The sequence below is a fragment of the Lissotriton vulgaris genome, unplaced genomic scaffold (assembly GCF_964263255.1).
Source record: "Lissotriton vulgaris unplaced genomic scaffold, aLisVul1.2 SCAFFOLD_369, whole genome shotgun sequence".
Classification (NCBI taxonomy): domain Eukaryota; kingdom Metazoa; phylum Chordata; class Amphibia; order Caudata; family Salamandridae; genus Lissotriton; species Lissotriton vulgaris.
Window position 1 is genome coordinate 866,875 of NW_028254839.1, and position 16,930 is coordinate 883,804.

Sequence of the window (16,930 nt, forward strand, 5' to 3'; positions counted from 1 at the left end):
ACACCATATAGTGTCACCACCTGAGCACCAAACATCATTCACCACCACCATTTTGTATCAGCGCACCACCCAAGTAAGCATCACGTCAGTCTTCCCTTGGAATCTGGCATCTGTTTCTCCCCTAGTGTCCGTTCACCACTTGTGTTCTAATATTACTGTTTTCCAACCTCCACTCCCCCGTTATTTATTTCCCGCTCCCCCATAACAAAAAAAATTATAACGAACAGGCAGGAAGAAGTTGCCAGCAGTGCAAGTACAAAAAAATAGAAGGCATTTTTTATGTTAAAATCTTTTTTTAATCAGGTTGTTCAGTTGTATTATAATGTTGTCTTTGTTTGTATAAAGGTAACTACAATGCTTAACACTTTATTATAACTTTTCAACATAAGGCACATCAGCCACAATGCTCTACAACAAAGCCAAAGATCTGGCTAAACACATAAGGTCCCAAATGCTTGACCTATTGGCTATGCCAATGCTTGTTTTTCAGTTGGAAGCGTGCCTGGTTGCCCGTGGTATGGTTACGCTCTGCTTGGTCAAGGGTGGCTAAAGTGGGGCAAGTTGTGAGGGAGGGAGGGAGGGTTGGTTTGAGGTTTGGATGAAGGATTGCTCAGTTTTTGAGACGTTATCTGTGAAGAAGCTGGTGATTTCTTCGCATCGGTCTATGGTGTCTTATTTCTTGTGGGGGGGAGCCGTTTGTTTGACCTTTGACAATGTTGAAGAGTTCTCTAGGTCTGTTCTTCATCTGGTCTAGTTGGCTGCGTAAGAAAGTGGCCTTTTCACTAAAAATGTGTTTATGTGCCAACCGGGTTGATCTGAGTTGGGCTAGGTTAAGACTCGAAGGGTTAACTCTCCAAGTCCTTTCTGATTTTTTTTTGTTTTAATATATTTTATTAGTTTTCAAGCTTTTATTTTCAGTGCACACTTAGGCATTGAGCAAAAGGATATGATATACATAATCTACACAAACCCATAAGGACTATACAGCACAATGGTAATACATGGTGAGTTTGCTTGTTTTCTTTTTTGAACACACTTCACATTACTTTGGCAGAGTTGATGGAATATGTGAAAAGAAATGGTGACTTTATGTTTCTGCTCACGTGACGATGCATGGTGTTTTGTGCATTGTGGTCTGGGGTATGGGGATAAGATGCGGTGTGAGGCGGCATGTTCGCTCGGTCGTGCACCTTCTCTTGATCTCTTCTATTAATTAGCTTGTGGTGTATACCCCATCGTGAAGTCGCAACGTGACTGTTCCGGATTAAACAATCATCTGTAACTAATGCTATATTCACAGCTTTATAACCAACGTGTCAAAGGGAACCTGTTTTGACACCCGAACTTAATCGAAAGGGAAAGAGTAAGGAGAAAAAAGGGGTGGTTTAACGAGGGAGGATGAGGATGAAGGGCTAGTGTGGTGGGAAGAATGTCAATGTGTATCTGCAGAGGTAAGCTTCCAGTTCCGGGGCAGGGGTGCGGGGCGATCGAGGTTATGCAAGGGGCAGGTCCCTCCCCAAGGGGGGGGGGGGAAGAGCGGCACGGCAGATGGGCATCGGGGCAGCGGTGTCGGGCGGTGGGGGTTTTAAGCAGTTGTCATGTCACTACCCTGCAACTGCGCCTCGTCATACAGGTGTGGGTTGCGTCTTTCGCCAAACTGAGCCGGTGGGGTGTCGGTGGGTCCAAGTCCTTTCTGATTGTCTGAGTTGTCTTCTTTCGTTATTAAGATCCACGTTGAACCAAGATTTGGATTTGGTAGATCTCAAATGTTTGAATTTGAGTGGTGCTACTTAATCTAATACCTCTGTCATTGTGGCATTAAAGTGTGTTGTGAGGTCATCAGCTGTCATATTGGAGGGCTGGGGTAGTAGATGAGCCTGAATCCTGGATTTCAGTTCAGTTATGGGGACTCCTTTGATGTTCCTGGGCCAGTGCTTAGGGTTGTCCGGTCGTATAGGATGGTTTCTGACATGTGAGTAAATATTAAACATTATGAGGTGGTGATCAGACCAGTCAGTGGGAGAAATCGATCTCCAAGAGACCAGCTCGTTTTTGGTGATTGTATCCAGAGTTGCTCCTTTGATGTGTATTGGTTCATTGCAGAGTTGTTTGAGGTTGGTAATTTCAAGCAGGTTAGAGGTTCTGGGTTGTAGTGTGTTCTGGGTTGTTCCAGTGGATATTGAAGTCCCCCAGGAATAGGTCTTCCGTGACTGTTGGGGAGAAATGAGTTATTAGGTCGGTTAGTTCTTCAGCGAAGAGGGTACGTTCACCAGGAGGATGGTAGATGGTGTGAAATTTGATGGGCGTGGTGCCTTTGACTGTAAGTTCAACACCTAGGTACTCAAGAGCCAGGTATTCTGTGGGTTTTAAACTGGTAAGCTGTATTCCTCCTTTATGAATGCTAGCTAGGCTGCCTCCAGTTTTGATTGGTCGGTCATGTCTGATGATGATGTAGCCTGCAGGGCTGAGAAGGTCTAGGATGAAGGAAGAATGGTCATTGAGCCAGGATTCGGCGAGGAATGCGATGTCTATTTCTTTTGTGAGTATAATGTAGTGTAGTTCCTATATTCCCAATAGGCTCTGCGCATTGGAACAATATACCCTGCAGCTTAGACGTAGGACTTATGTCGACTAGGTCTCTGCCGAATATATTAGACTTAATTGTGAGTGCCAGCTAGCTCAGAGGTCACTAGAAACTTTCTCGAGTAACACAAGAAGGGATTAGTTGCTGAAAACCATATAACATGACAACTTTGTTTCCCCAGAATGAAACGTATCTCTAGAGTCGTGGAAACAATAGATGGCTATTTCACTCAGTCAGATGTGCATGCTTCGTTTCACCAGAGTTGCTTTTTAGAAATAGAGAGACGGGCGTTTTCAATAACTGGATTTATTGAACAGTCTTATTTCTCAAGCATAACCAATGCACTGCTACAATTGAAATGCTAGTCAAGAAGTACAAAGCGTATAATATGAATAGTATTATAAAATAGTACTATAAAACCACAATATGGTTTCTAAGCCATAAAATACATACAATGATAAGAGTGGCTAAAAGTACTCAACTGGTGCTTCTAAAGTACGCCTACCCCGGTGAACCTAACCTAAGCCTAGTACAAGGGAAGAAGTAAGTGAGGAGTTGTTTAAGTTTTAGTATTTCTCTGCCAAGAATCTGTTCAAGAATTCTCTAGGGGTCTAATCAGCTCCGTACCTTGGTTTTAGAATGATAGAGGGCTGGTATCTCTCTCTCTCAGGACTCGATCTCCCAGCAACCCGCAAGGGCAGCTTGGAAACACCGGAGCTGGATTTCTCGGCAGGAGAAACAACAGAGTCTCTCAGTGCGTCAGTTGGAGGGTCGGCTTCCTTCGGCACTTGCTGCAGAAGGGCTTCGGGCAAGTAGTTAGTCGATCTGCTCCTGAACCACAGCGTGTTTGACTGGACAAATGTTGGCATATTTATACCCCTGAAGGTCCAGAGTTTGACGTAAGATTGGACATAATATCGTCACTAGTGCCTCAGTTCCTTGAAAACTCCCAGATTTCTTGGATAAATTAGTTTTCAAGCAGGGGGAAGGTCCTGACTGCTGAAGGCTGTTTTACCACGAAATCAATGTGGATTCTCGGAGTTTAGTGGAAGTACCCATGCTGTATTAGGGCTGCACAGGCTATAACTAAATAAGGCAATTATTCTTTATGCCTATAGAAGGACTCGGTGAATTATACCTATATATGGGCATGAATTGGGAAAAATTACACTAGGGTCCTAGATTCCCAATTAACACCCACTCCACGAATATTACGTTCAATAATACATAAGCACTGAACATATTTCAAAGCAAAGTGTTCACAATCCCACCCCAAAATACAAGAATACATTTTTTATTAGGTTCGTTCATATGAAATGATTATACTGTATGCGGAAATTCATAGGCATCACTTGAAATCAAGCAAAATTTATGAGCACATATTTTCCCATTTATAAAAAACGAAGGCACAGACATTAATTGATACTTGAGATCAGTCCCATAGCATAAGTTTTATAACTGCGCTTGTTCTTATCCCTATCATGGTTGAGGCCAATTATTGTCAATTTAAGGAAGTTCAAACATGAAATCTTATTCTTTAAGAATAGTTCTACTTCAAGCAGATTACTCCGTGCCAAAAGTTCTATTTATAAAAGAGTTCAAAATACTCGCTTTGTTTTTAAACAATGAATGCCAAATTGCAGAGTTCAGGGAACGCCGTGTGAAATAATCAAAAGTTATTCTCAGGTGTGTCAGAAAAGTCGGGAGAAAACATCAGATCATCTAGGCTCGAAAATAAGTCATCTACCGTGGTAGGTGAAAGTTGAACCACTTCATTTAGTAGGTCAAATGTGCAGAAGTGGGGAGTGTTGCCATCAGCGTTTGATGCATCATTTCAAAACAAAATATGTTCTGGTATAATGCAGGCTCTGAATAGTGCTTCTAAACCTTGCACCTGCCAATCTTTTGTGCCCCAGACAGTTTTTGTCTTGATGTTGTCTTTCCAGTAGTTAAACCCTAAAGTAGACAGTTGAGCATAAGTTTGCAGAATTAATTTGTTTAGTATTGGTCAACGTTGCCCTATTTATATTTTTAAAATAAAAGATTTCTGGATTTGTAACATTAAACCCTGTAAAGTATGGAAATTTTTCAAAGAATTTTCTCGAGCTGCTTTTTGGCGGCGTTGGATAATGTTACCATTGATTGTAATAAAACCTATTTCTAGGGCTTGCTGATTTATGCAAATCATGATTACCATAGTGGTTGAAACAATACATTTGTTCATAATCTGATGACCCTTCTAAGTAGTCATATTCTGTAAATTTAGCTGACATTTCTTAATCTTTCATTATGTTGTTAATAGTCTCAAATTTCCAATCATCAGAAAATTTACTGGGTGCGACAAAGTCACTCAAAGCAACCTTAAGTTGGTGTGGAAGTTTCAGAAGCTCCACCGGACCATAGATGTCATAATCAGTTATGTCCCATGCTATACCACCAGGTATAGGAACAACTGTGATGTTCACTGCTGACAGTCCTCTTCTTTCGCAATGAGATGATTTGTAAGGTTTCAGGACCAAGTTGATTTTCTTACTTGCTGTGTCCATAGTACTATATTTTCCATCAATCATACTACCCAGGTTCAACACTAGCACGAGCCAGAGCAGGAGGAAAAGTACACCCAATCCGATCCAAAATTCCACCCATTGTGAAACCAAGTATGTTTTTTCCAATAGATGAAGTTGTTCTGTTACTTTTACTTTGAGAGTTTTGTTAGCTGGCTCATCTGCAGGTTCACTGGGATTCTCAGAAAAGTTATCAAAGTTGATAAAGTAGCCAGAAGCAGTTCTGTTAGTTGTTGGTATTGCATCAGGATTACTGGAAATCACTGGAGCTTTGTTTAATTCAGTATCCTCCCTAATGGGATAGCCTTATTTCCATAACAAACTCACAAACTCCCGTAACATCAGGCCCCTCATTGATTACTGGTAATTAGATATGGATTCTCCAACAACTTCATCCCTTATGATGAATGTCCCCCCTGACAGTCAGGAAATCAACAAGGGGGAGGAAGAGGTAGTGCCGCGTGGCACTGAGGTGGACACGTCCTCCTCATGCACAGATAACTATAATCAAAGAGGTCCACCTCAAAAGGGGGGCTGTTTGTATGTATCCTGGTGTTTCTGGAATACACACATTTGTTTAAAATACCCCTCACACACCAAAAGGGCCCTTGGTGTCATGCTTCATCATCGGGGTCTTCCCGCCCGGCTGCCGGACGGGGCAGTGCTGCGACAAGCGACTACGCTGGAGCACCTTTTTAATGTGGGTGCTATGTGAGTGAAATGGAGTGAGTGTCAGTGAGGTCAGGAGTGATAGGGAGGTGATATTAAAAAATACCTGGCCTAGTGATACAAAAATTATTTAATAAACACTGGCTGGTATTATTAAAAAAAAAGTGAAGTCGGAAAGGATAAGCGGGGTTATGTGCTTACTTTCCTATGTGGGTCGACATGTTTCGGGGCTCCATGCCCCTTCGTCAGGACCGGGGTTAATGATCCCCCTGTCACTCACTAGAAAGTCGCCACAATGGGTGTATTTACAAAAAAGTGAAGGTTAAGGGAACTATGTGTATGGATATACAGTTAATATTCTAACACACAACCCTTACTAACAAGATACTTTATGTAGTATGCTTATTATGATGAGGAACAGTGCCTCATGGGCCAACAGTAGATGGAGGGGTATTGGGGGGGTCCAGTCAACTCCCAGCCTCTATGTGCTTCCTCCTCCGTCCGTGGCCTCCGTGGTCACGGACGGAGGAGGAAGCATACTACACTCACTGACACTCACTCCATTTCACTCACATAGCACCCACATTAAAAAGGTGCTCCAGCGTAGTCGCTTGTCGCAGCACTGCCCCGTCCGGCAGCCGGGCGGGAAGACCCCGATGATGAAGCATGACACCAAGGGCCCTTTTGGTGTGTGAGGGGTATTTTAAACAAATGTGTGTATTCCAGAAACACCAGGATACATACAAACAGCCCCCCTTTTGAGGTGGACCTCTTTGATTATAGTTATCTGTCCCCCCTGACAGTCACCAATACACATTAGCATTTTTCCAGTGCATCCAATACATCATCTCCCTCCGCTATTTTTTTTTAAGTGGGCGGGAATATATTTTAAATAAAATAATAGCAATCCATTGCAGAGATTTATGCGTTCTGAAGGCTGGTTTTCTACCACAAAATCAATGTGGATTCTCGGAGTTTAGTGGAAGTACCCATGCCGTATTAGGGCTGCACAGACTATAACTAAATAAGGCAATGATTCTTTATGCCTATATAAGGACTCAGTGAATTATACCTATATATGGGCATGAATCGGGAAAAATTACACCAGGGTCCTAGATTCCCACATAACAATAACATCAGCAATATCTGTGGTGTTGTGTACTGCTGATCTACAATTGAGGAGAATGCACGATGGAGGACGGGGCACCTCAGAGTAGGTGTGTACTGTATTTATAGGAGTCTACTGAGCAGGGGGTCTGGGCGAGAGGACCGGTCTAGGGGTTCTTTTAGTGCTCACAAAAACTTGAATTGCCAACGAGGCAGAGTTCTGGCTAATTTCTAGGTAAGAGTGGTTGATATAATCTGCTTCTCGTTCTGAGATGGGGCGGAGAGCTCGGCTAGGTCGATGTGCCTGGTTTCTCACAGGGTTGGTGGGGCCAAGGAAGAAGCTGTAAGGAGGGAAGTTGTGTAGTAGCCCGGATTGTGTGAGCAAGGTGGCTTCTTCCGGTTGGGAAGGTCTAGCTGTAGGTGTGGGATATGTGCCGCTAGGGGGAGTCTATTTTCCGCTCCATTCAGGTCAGTAGCTGGGTAAGTATGCTGAAAGGGCATATTGCCTTTGTCTGGAGTAGTGTATGACTAGGGTCTGAGTAAGGAGAGGGTACAAGGTTGTGGGATTGAGTGGCATCGTTGGGATTAGGAGTAAGGGTAGATTGGACATGTGGAGTTGGGTCATTGTTGTTTCTGGTCCAGAGGTTAGGAGGAGGTGTTGTGGGTCTTTGGTCCAAGGGAGGGGAGTGAGCAATGCTATGGAGGAAGTCGGTGTCCAGGGCATTGGCAAAGTGATCAGAGGTGGTGGCGGGTTGGGCATGTGGCGGAGGGTCGGGGGTGTGTGTTTGAGGGAGCTCATTGTCCGAGGAATTATCGCTGCCGTTGGGTATGGAGATGTTTTGGGCAGGGGGAGGAGGGACAGTGGTGGAGTTGAGGATCGTTTGCGAGGGAAGAGTCGGGTCTCCAGAAGTCGGGTGGTGCCTGTAGTGGGTTCTCTAATGGAGGACTGTTGTTTCAATCTGATCTGCCTCGCTCAGGATCAACCTTGTGGTGTTTAATAACTGTGCGTTTGCTGGCCCTGGTGGTGTCAGTTGAAGCCATTGCAGAGGTTGTTTGGCGGTAGGGTGTGATGATAGGGGTATTGAGATTATAATTTGTGATGGTGGACGTCCAGGAGTTGTAGCATGGGTCGTCTGTGGAGGGTGATTGGGATGGTTCCAGGTTTCTTGCGGGGAAAGGGTGGGGGGGATTGGGTTTGATGGTACTGATGAGTTAGAGAGGAGAGAAGTGTTGGGAAGTGCCAATCAAAAATGGTGAGGTGCGGGTCAGTGTCCTGTATTAGAATGTTTCCTGTGCGGAAGATGGAAATTGAGTTCCCCTTTGAAGGTAGGGGTGACGACTGATGTGGAGATTTTTTTCGCCATAGGGAATATTTACTAATTTGGTAACTTTAAGGGGAAAAACACCTTCCTTCACTTTCGTCGGGCGATTTGTGTAAAAGATGTTAGTTTTCATTTAGTCACGGTGTTCGTAGTTGTCTACTACAAGTGTTTCTGGGTCCTGTTTTAAGTTACTGTGCTTTAGGTTCTTTTGTGCATTACTTGTCAGATTTTCTGGGTACTTTATGGACCATCAATCAATCAGAACATTTGAAAAGCGCACTACTCACCCGTGAGGGTCTCAAGGTGCTGGGGGAGGGGGAGGGGGGAGGAGGGGAGGGGTGCTGCTACTGCTCGAATAGCCAGGTCTTGAGTAGCCTCCTGAATATGAGTAGCTTCTGGGTCTGCCGTAGGAGGATGGGGAGGGTGATCCAGGTCTTTGCGGCGAGGTAGGAGAATGATCTGCCACCTGTGGTTGCTCTTCGTATGCGGGGGATGGTGGCAAGGTCGGCAGAGCGGAGCTGGCGGTTCGAGGTGTAAAAGGGGAGTCCTCCGTTTAGGTATGTGGGTCCGATGTTCTGGAGTGCCTTGTGTGATTAGGCGAGGAGCTTGAAGGTGATCCTCTTGTTGACGGGAAGCCAGTACAAGTATCTCGGGTGGGGTGTGATGTGGCTGTCGAGGATCAGGCGCGAAGTGGCGTTTCTGTTTGCGTTGTAGTTGTTTCAGGAGTTTGGCCGAGGCTCCTGCATAGAGGGAGTTTCCGTAGTCCAACCTGCTACTGACGAGGGCATGGGGACAGTTCAAGTTTCGGTGGGGATCGACCTGCAGATCTTGCGGAGGGTGTTGAAGCAGGAGGACGAGACAGCATGGACTTCTTGGTCATGGAGAGTTTTAATTCTAGGATGAACCCCAGGTTGCGTGCATGGTCGTTGGGAGTTGGTGCTGCTCCCAGTGTGGTCGGCCACCAGGAGTCGTCTCAGGCTGAGGGGGTGGAGCCGAGGATGAGCTTCAGAAGGCTGCTCCTCCTCCACTCTGCGATGGCTTTCATTCATTCGTGGAGGTTGGTTTTGGTGGTGAGGGGGTCTTTGGTGAGCGAGTGGATCAGCTGGGTGTTGGCGTAGGAGATAATGTTCAGGTTGTGCAGTCGGGCGACCTGAGCTAGTGGTGCCATGTAGATGTTGAACAATGTCAGGCTGACAGATGATCTCGGTGGCTTCGGATCGGAAAGGGGGGAGCGTATGCTCTGGGTTCTGTTAGAGAGGAAGGAGGTGACCCATTCCAGAGCCTTGTCGCGGATCCCTGCGTTGTGGAGGCGGGTGCATAGGGTGCGATGGCAGACTGTGTCGAAGGCGGCTGAAATGTCCAGGATGAATAGGGCCCGCCGTCTCGCCATTGTCCAGCAGGGCCCTGATGTCATCAATGGAGGCAATGAGGGCAGTTTCGGTACTGGCGTTGCTGCGTAACCCGGACTGGGACGGGTCTAGGATGCTGTTCTCCTCGAGGTAGCGGGTCAGTTGACTGTTGACAGTCTTCTCAATGACCTTTGCCGGTAGCTGGAGCAGGGAGATGGAAATCAAGTTCTTTAGGTCCTTCTGGTCAGCCTTGGGTTTTTTGAGTAAGGTGTTTATCTCGGCGTGCTTCCAGCTCTCTGGGAAGGTTGCAGTCTCGCAGGAGATGTTGATGGCCATACGGAGATTGGGTGCGATGGTGTCGTTGGTTTTGTTGAAGATGTGGTGTGGGCATTGGTCTGACCGAGAGCCGGAGTGGATGGTGTTCATGATTTGGATGGTGTCGTCATAGTTTATGTTGGTCCAGGTGAGCAGGGGATCGATGTGGGTGGTGGCCATGGGGCAAGAGGTCTCGGTGGCTGTCGGGCGGTCAGGTTGTTGAAGCGGTCGTGGACGTTTATGATCTTGCGAGGAGTTGGGTCTGTAGCGTACGAGTTTAGAGTTCTGGGAGGGGTTTGGCGGGTGCATAGTTAAAGACTGAGTTCGGGTTCTATATGAATCGATTGGAGGAGAGGTTAGTTGTGCTTTGGCGTCTTGTAGCGGTGAGTGGTTGGGCTGAATAATGAGGGAAGTGCCAAATAATAGATCACTTCAAGATGGTTGCTATCTTGTTTGAACAAAGGTTATCCCCTTTCTCCATTTCCATGCAGAGAGATGAAAAGGTCGCTCCAAGTAGGATTATGTAGAGGCGGTTGGTAGCGGGTGTGGCCTGTAAGTAGCCGAGACTATTGTGGAGGTGCGGCAGAGCATCCCAGAGTTGGAAAAAAACAGTATCGGGGAATCCTGATCGGTGTGGGGTGCTCCCGTGCTGACTTAGTCATCACAGGTCGGGCTTAATAGAAAAGCCGTTCCAAGATGGCTGCTTGTTTGACCAGTGATGGTTTGGCTCAAGTGTGTCCTATCGTCCTGGTCTTTCTCTTTCGTCGACCGTGATAAGCTCACAGCTCTGTTGCCTTTTTCACCATTCCTTGCACAATGTGTTTGCATGTAAATACATCGCACCGATGTACATAAACGACTCAAAGTGAATTATGTTCTTTTTCTTCTATATACATGTACAATATTACGAGAGTGTATAGGACTATGGCTTCTACTGTAAAGAGTTCGCTGTTACCAGGCGTTATGTCACTTAGCCACCTTTCCCATGCATGAGCATGCGACACACGAGCGAGAAGTGCACTTACATTATGAGAAAAGGGTCTCCTTAAATAGAAAACACAATGTGATGAATCAGATTTCGTGATATGGACAACGATGGCCCACGTGTTCCTCAAGTCTTTCTTCTTCGGCCGATGTTTCGCCCAACATGTAAATCGCTCGTGATATGCATTTTTGTAGCCTTGACAGCATAATCCCTCGATGTATAGATGGATGGTGCACTGGACATTCTGGATAGAATATTCAGTACTGTATATATTTTGTTTTAATTCCAGCCCTGAAGAGTCAGAGCGACCCATACTCTGACGAAACACGTGTCGGCTGGCGCGGTGTAGCTCGAGCAATAAAGAAAGAATTGCTCATACAAGAAGTGGACAATAATGTTTCTTTGGTGTTTGTACCTAACTAACAACTGTATCACCCAGTGTTTAAATTTAATTGTGTGTGCACAGTAATTTGTTTTCAAAGTACAGGTGTTGCGTCCCAACATCTCTGGAGGGGTGGGAGGGTCTCCCCTTTTTCCTGTAGCACCACCACCTTAAATTATTCAGCCAGACAGGCAGTAATCAGGAACATAGCTGAGCGCAATTAGTCCCTAAGAATAAAAAAACCCTGCGCCTTTGCCAGTACCGGGTCCCCAGTCTATGCCTGAGAAAATTCATTTGTATGGCTTAGGGTTATCCCTGATTAAAGAATTCTTGTGGGGCAAGTGATTTGTAAGAGTTCAGGGTCATCCAGGCATGAAATCTATTTGAGAAGCTTGCCTTGTCCTCCACTAGGGAAATTTGTTTTATGCATTTCCAGGCCAGTTTTTTTTAAAGGTTAGATGGCTGAGTTTATTTATTTATTTTGAAAGTTTTATAGAGCGCAAACAAGATCCTGACGGATATCAGAGCGCTATACAACCATTAAAAGTTACTTATACATGAAATATAAACATAACCACACATATGTACACAACATATTGTAAAAGCTGCATAGTAAGATGTATCATCCAAATGTCTTGTGGTTGAGTGCGTGTGTGCATCTCGTTACAGGTTTTCAGAAGACCATATTCATGTGAATTTGGCCATGAGGATGGATTTTACTTCCTTTTTAAAAGAGGTAGTGGATGGGTTAAGTATGGTTTCTGGGGGTAAGGCATTCCATATTCTGGGCGCCATCCCAGAGAAGCATCTGTTATAGGTTTTTTTTCTTATGGAATTTTTGTGGTTTCAGTAGTAATTTTTCAGCATTATTTGAGGATCTGGATCCACCCGAGATCGTCAATTTCTGTGCCAGGTATCTTGGTGTCTTGTGATGCATGGCTCTGTGCGTCATCCACGCAATTTTCAGTCGAATTCTAGCCTCCAGGGGTAGCCAGTTCAGGGATTGTAGGTCCGGGGAGATGTGGGAGCTGCGTTTAGACCCAGTTATGAGTCCTCCTGCGGCGTTGATCGATGCCCTTAGTGGTGCAGTTGATGCTTTGGGTAGGCAACAAAGAGAGACACATCCGTATTCCATTCTAGGAATAACCAGAGCCTGTACTGCTTGCTTGAAGTCATTGTGTGGGAGGAAGGGTTTCAGTTTCCTCAGTGTGTTTATCTCGAAGTTTGCTCCCTTTGTGGCACTGCTGATATGTTTTTGCATGTTGAGGTTACTGTCTGAGGTTATACCTAATGACTTAGCTGAGTCCACGATGGTGGGTTGAACGTTGAATGCCGTAATATGTTTGATCCATTCTTGCATTTTGGGGATTAGTGCGGGTGGAGCTATTAGCAAGAATTCAGTCTTTAGGGCATTCAATTTAAGATGATTTTCTGCCAGCCAGGTTTGGGTATTCCTAAGCGCTGTATCAAGTCATTTGATATCCTCCAAGGTGTGGATCTTGAGGTATAGTTGTGTGTCGTCTGCATACATGTGATATTGCACGTTAGAGGTTTGTAGAATTTCGTTGAGAAGTTCCAAGAAGAGATTAAACAATGTTGGGGATAGTGCGGATCCTTGCGGGACTCCCAAAGATACTGGGACGGGCTTGGACAGGGTGTTGTTGACTTTGAATTGTTGTGTCCGATTTTGTAGAAATGAAGTGAACCAGCTTGGCACTGTCCCAGATATGCCCATTCTGTGTTTCAGGAGGTCTAGCAGGTTCTCATGCTTGACCGTATCAAAGGCAGAGGAGAGGTCAAGTAGGATGAGTAAACATGATTTGTTTTGATCAAGTATTTGCAGCGCATCGTCAATGTGTGTCATGGCTGATTCCGTACTATGGCCTGCCCGGAAACCTGATTGTTGTTTGTTGAGAAGGTTAAAGTGATCAATATGATTCGTTAGCTGAAGATGCACACATTTTTCCAGCAACTTGGCTAAGGTAGGGATATTGGAGATGGGGCGGTAGTTGTTTAGGTCCGCGGGGGTCGGCCGTGGGTTTCTTTAGAATGGGTGAAACCTGGCCTACTTTGAGGGAATCTGGGATGCACTCCTGTCGAAGTGAACTGTTAATGATCTTGGACCAAAGCGGTAGCAGCAGTGGAGTAAGGTCTTTGACTGCGTTTGCCGGAAGGGGGTCAGAGAAGTGGCTAGCGGGGTTCAATGCACAGAGTATATTGCCTATGGCATCTTCAGAATAGGAGGTAAATGATGACCAGTCTGCATTATTTTTTGGGTTGGACTTTGATGGGCTTTGGCATGATGCGGTTCTGGGCGACGGAGGGGTTTGTGCATTCGTTCTCGTGTATAAGGTTAGATCCTTAAGGAGGTCGTTCCTGATGGTATCAGTCTTCACTGTGAAAAAGGTGGAGAATTCCGCACAATTTGGCTGCGGGTATTCTATACTTTGTGGACAATGAGTTGCCTCCTTGGATTGGGTTTTGATCAGTTCAAACAGTTTTTTGGGACGATTTCTTGCCTGGTCAAGTTGTAGGCTGAAAAAGCTGACTTTGGTGCGCTTGATCTTTCGGTAATATGCGTTTCTCTTTGTTCTGAGAATCTTGAGGTGGTTGGCGGAAGGTATCGACCTCTAGGCACATTCTGAAGTTCTGAATGAACGCCTGTCCTCGTTGAGAATACCGTTGTACCAAGGTTTTGAATCTTTCGTAGAGACTCTTTTTAGTTGTAGAGGTGCTACCTCATTTATTATTGATGTCATGGTCGCGAGGTAGTGATCGTTGAGATCATGTACTTTGGCAGATCCTGCGGGGGGCAACAGTAAGTTGTGACATGAGGGAGGCAAGGTGTTCGGGTTGAGTTTTTTTTCAGGTCTCTTTTCCACACCTTTGGTCTTGTGGATTGAGCTGAGATCAGTTTCACCGTTTCATTAATGGAGAAGTTGATGATGTGATGGTCTGACCAGTCGCAAGGTTGGATCGATTCTAGCTGAATGGAGTCTGTTTTAGAGATTATTAAGTCCAGGATCGAACCTTTGTCGTGTGTTGGGATGTTGCAGAATTGCGTTAGGTCTAGGTCATCTAGGAAATTCTTGAGACTGTTCACCGCTGTATCCTTTAGATCATCCCAATAGAGATTGAAGTCTCCGAGGAAAATTTGGGTATTTTGTCGTCCAGTGTTTGAGGATACCATGTCCATGAGGTGCTCGGTGAAGGTGGGGTTCTCGCCTGGTGGGTGATAGATGATGTGCAGAGAGCAGACAGGATTGCCCTTGCTAGTGACGTCAAGGCACATGTATTCGCAAGACTGGAATGATGGGGAAATGGCTCTGTTTATTGAGATATTGGTACGATGAATGCAGGCAATGCCTCCCCCCGACTTATCAGCTCTGTCTCGTTCTAGTATGATGATGTTGTAACTGGGTGGTACTAAAATGTCAATGATTGGTGTGGAGGATTCCTTCAGCCAGGTTTCAGTTAGCATTATCAGGTCTGGTTCATGTGTGAGGATGAGATCAGCTATGTCTGCTGCATGTCTAGCGGCAGATCTGCAGTTTAGGAGAATACATTTGAGTTTGGGCGTGCTGATGGTTGAGGAGGGTTCCTGAGTGATAGGGATTCTTCTAAGGTTGTTGTTTGTGACGCCTCTAGAGTTAGATTTAATGGTCCTATGAGGATTGGGGCGAATAGTCGGGATCAACGAGGATGCAGGTCTGGGTGTCTTGTTGTGGGTGGGTTCATAAGTGCTCAACAGGGAGAGTAATTCACTCTCTGAAAGCGTAATGGTGCTTCTAATTGGTCGGGATGAGTTATTGTAGGAGGGGACTGAGGACCAAATGGGGCAATGGAGAGTCGTATTAGTTGTGGGTTGGTTCCTGGGCCAGCCAGTTTTGGGGTGTCTTATAGCTCTAGTTCCCCATGGTTGTCTCGCAAAATGATCATTGAGTGCTTGGAGTTCTTCTTTAATTTGATTCAAAGAGAGCATGATCTCATCAAGTTTGGATTTTTGTGCATGCTGGCGTGTGGTATGTAGCTGTGTTATGGGTGTGGCTATGGACGCATGCGTTGATATCTGGCCTGGTGTACGGTTGGTTGTATGTGTGAGTGTGGATGAGAGGGGTGCTGCGGGTGGGAGTGTGTGTGTTGGGTGGGTTGTGGGGGTGCCTATGGAAGGTAAATGGGTCTGTGTTATGGGTAAAGATTTAGGCGCTGGGAGCTGGCCTGGAATGTGGTTTGGGACCACTGTGTGGGGGGAAGGTAGGGGTGCTGCGGGTGTGAGTGTGTGTAATAGGTGGGCTGTAGGGGAGGATAGCTGGGATGAGGGTGTGGGTAAAGATGCGGATGACGGCGAGTGGGCTGTGGGAGTGGACGGCTGGGATGTGGGTTTAGGAAGTAAGCTAGGGTCCAAGGTGATGATGGAGGGCCACGAGTTTTCTCTGTCCACTGAGTGGGATGTCGTAATTTGGTCTAACAGCTGAAGTAAGGGTGGTGGACTAGCGTTAGGGGGGTGGTTAGTATGGGTGACGGTGTTTGGCCAGGTTGCAGAAGCGTGAATGTAATTGAGGGGCGAGATGGTGTTAACCAAAGGGGGATCTTTTGTAGTGGTTAAGGGGTGTTCGTGGTTACTGGGGGTGCGAAGGTCAAGTCAAGTCAAGTCAAATAATTTATATAGCGCGCTAAGTCCGGGGAGTGTCAAATAGGTCACATGCAGGTGAAGGACGGTCTGGCACGTCGTAGTCGGTAAGGAGAGGAAGTGAGAAATTTTGAGTAATGGCGGAGGGGGTGGCCTGAGTGGTCGTTTGGGGTTTAGACACTTGCTCTTTGATAATTGGGAAGATGTTATTTAAGAGGCTTAGGTTATGATCTGTAGATTGCATAAGGATGGTTCCATTGTTGTAGATGGTGATGGTTACTGTCGCTTGGAAGAGTTTGGAGGGGGCGATCTAAATCACTAGGCCATGGGGGATTTTCCTGATGGCGGAGAATGTAAATAGGGTTAGAAATGCTTTTCTCCATTGTGCTCTCCGTTTCGTATGGAAGATGATGGCATTGGTTGTGTGTCCGTTATGTTTTGAAAAATAGGGATCAGCTATGGGTGTTTCAGGGTGAAGTTTTATGAGATTGTGCTTGAAGCATTTAGCTGCGTTTTTAGAGAGTTTGGGGGGGAAGTGATGGTGTAGGTGTGCGTGCCCGTGAGCTCCATAATAAGCCCAAGGTAGTTGGTGAGGCGTTGTATGTGTGTTTCTGTTAGCAGTCCATGTTAAACTGTGTGGGGTCGGGCTTGGGGAGGTGGGGGCATGTGTAAGGAGGTGGTGAGTGGGTATGAGGGAATGTGTCAGCTGTGGTAGTTGCTAGATACTAAATTGGGTGTAGGTGAGGTATCAAGCGGTGGATGGATATGAGGGGGGTGTCAGCTGTGGTAGTGGCTTAACGAGTAATGGGATATGAGGTGTGTTGGTGAAAAGAGAGTTAACCGGCCTACAGGACGAAAGAAAGTGAGTGAAAAGGATCAGCAGGGCGAGAGATAGCGTGGTATGGTAGTAGTGAGCAGAGAGATAGTGTAAAGAATGATAAGTTATATTGGTCAAAAGTAGGTTAAAATAGTAGGTAGGACTTCTGACCTGTGGTAGTTGGGTAGTAAGCTTGGGTGACGTAG

General features: G+C 45.8%; 1 pseudogene; it reads right to left on the bottom strand.

The window, feature by feature from the left end:
• Positions 1–2,133: 2,133 nt before the first annotated feature.
• LOC147659397 (uncharacterized) overlaps positions 2,134–16,930 on the bottom strand; it is a 45,956-nt pseudogene continuing 31,159 nt past the window's right edge.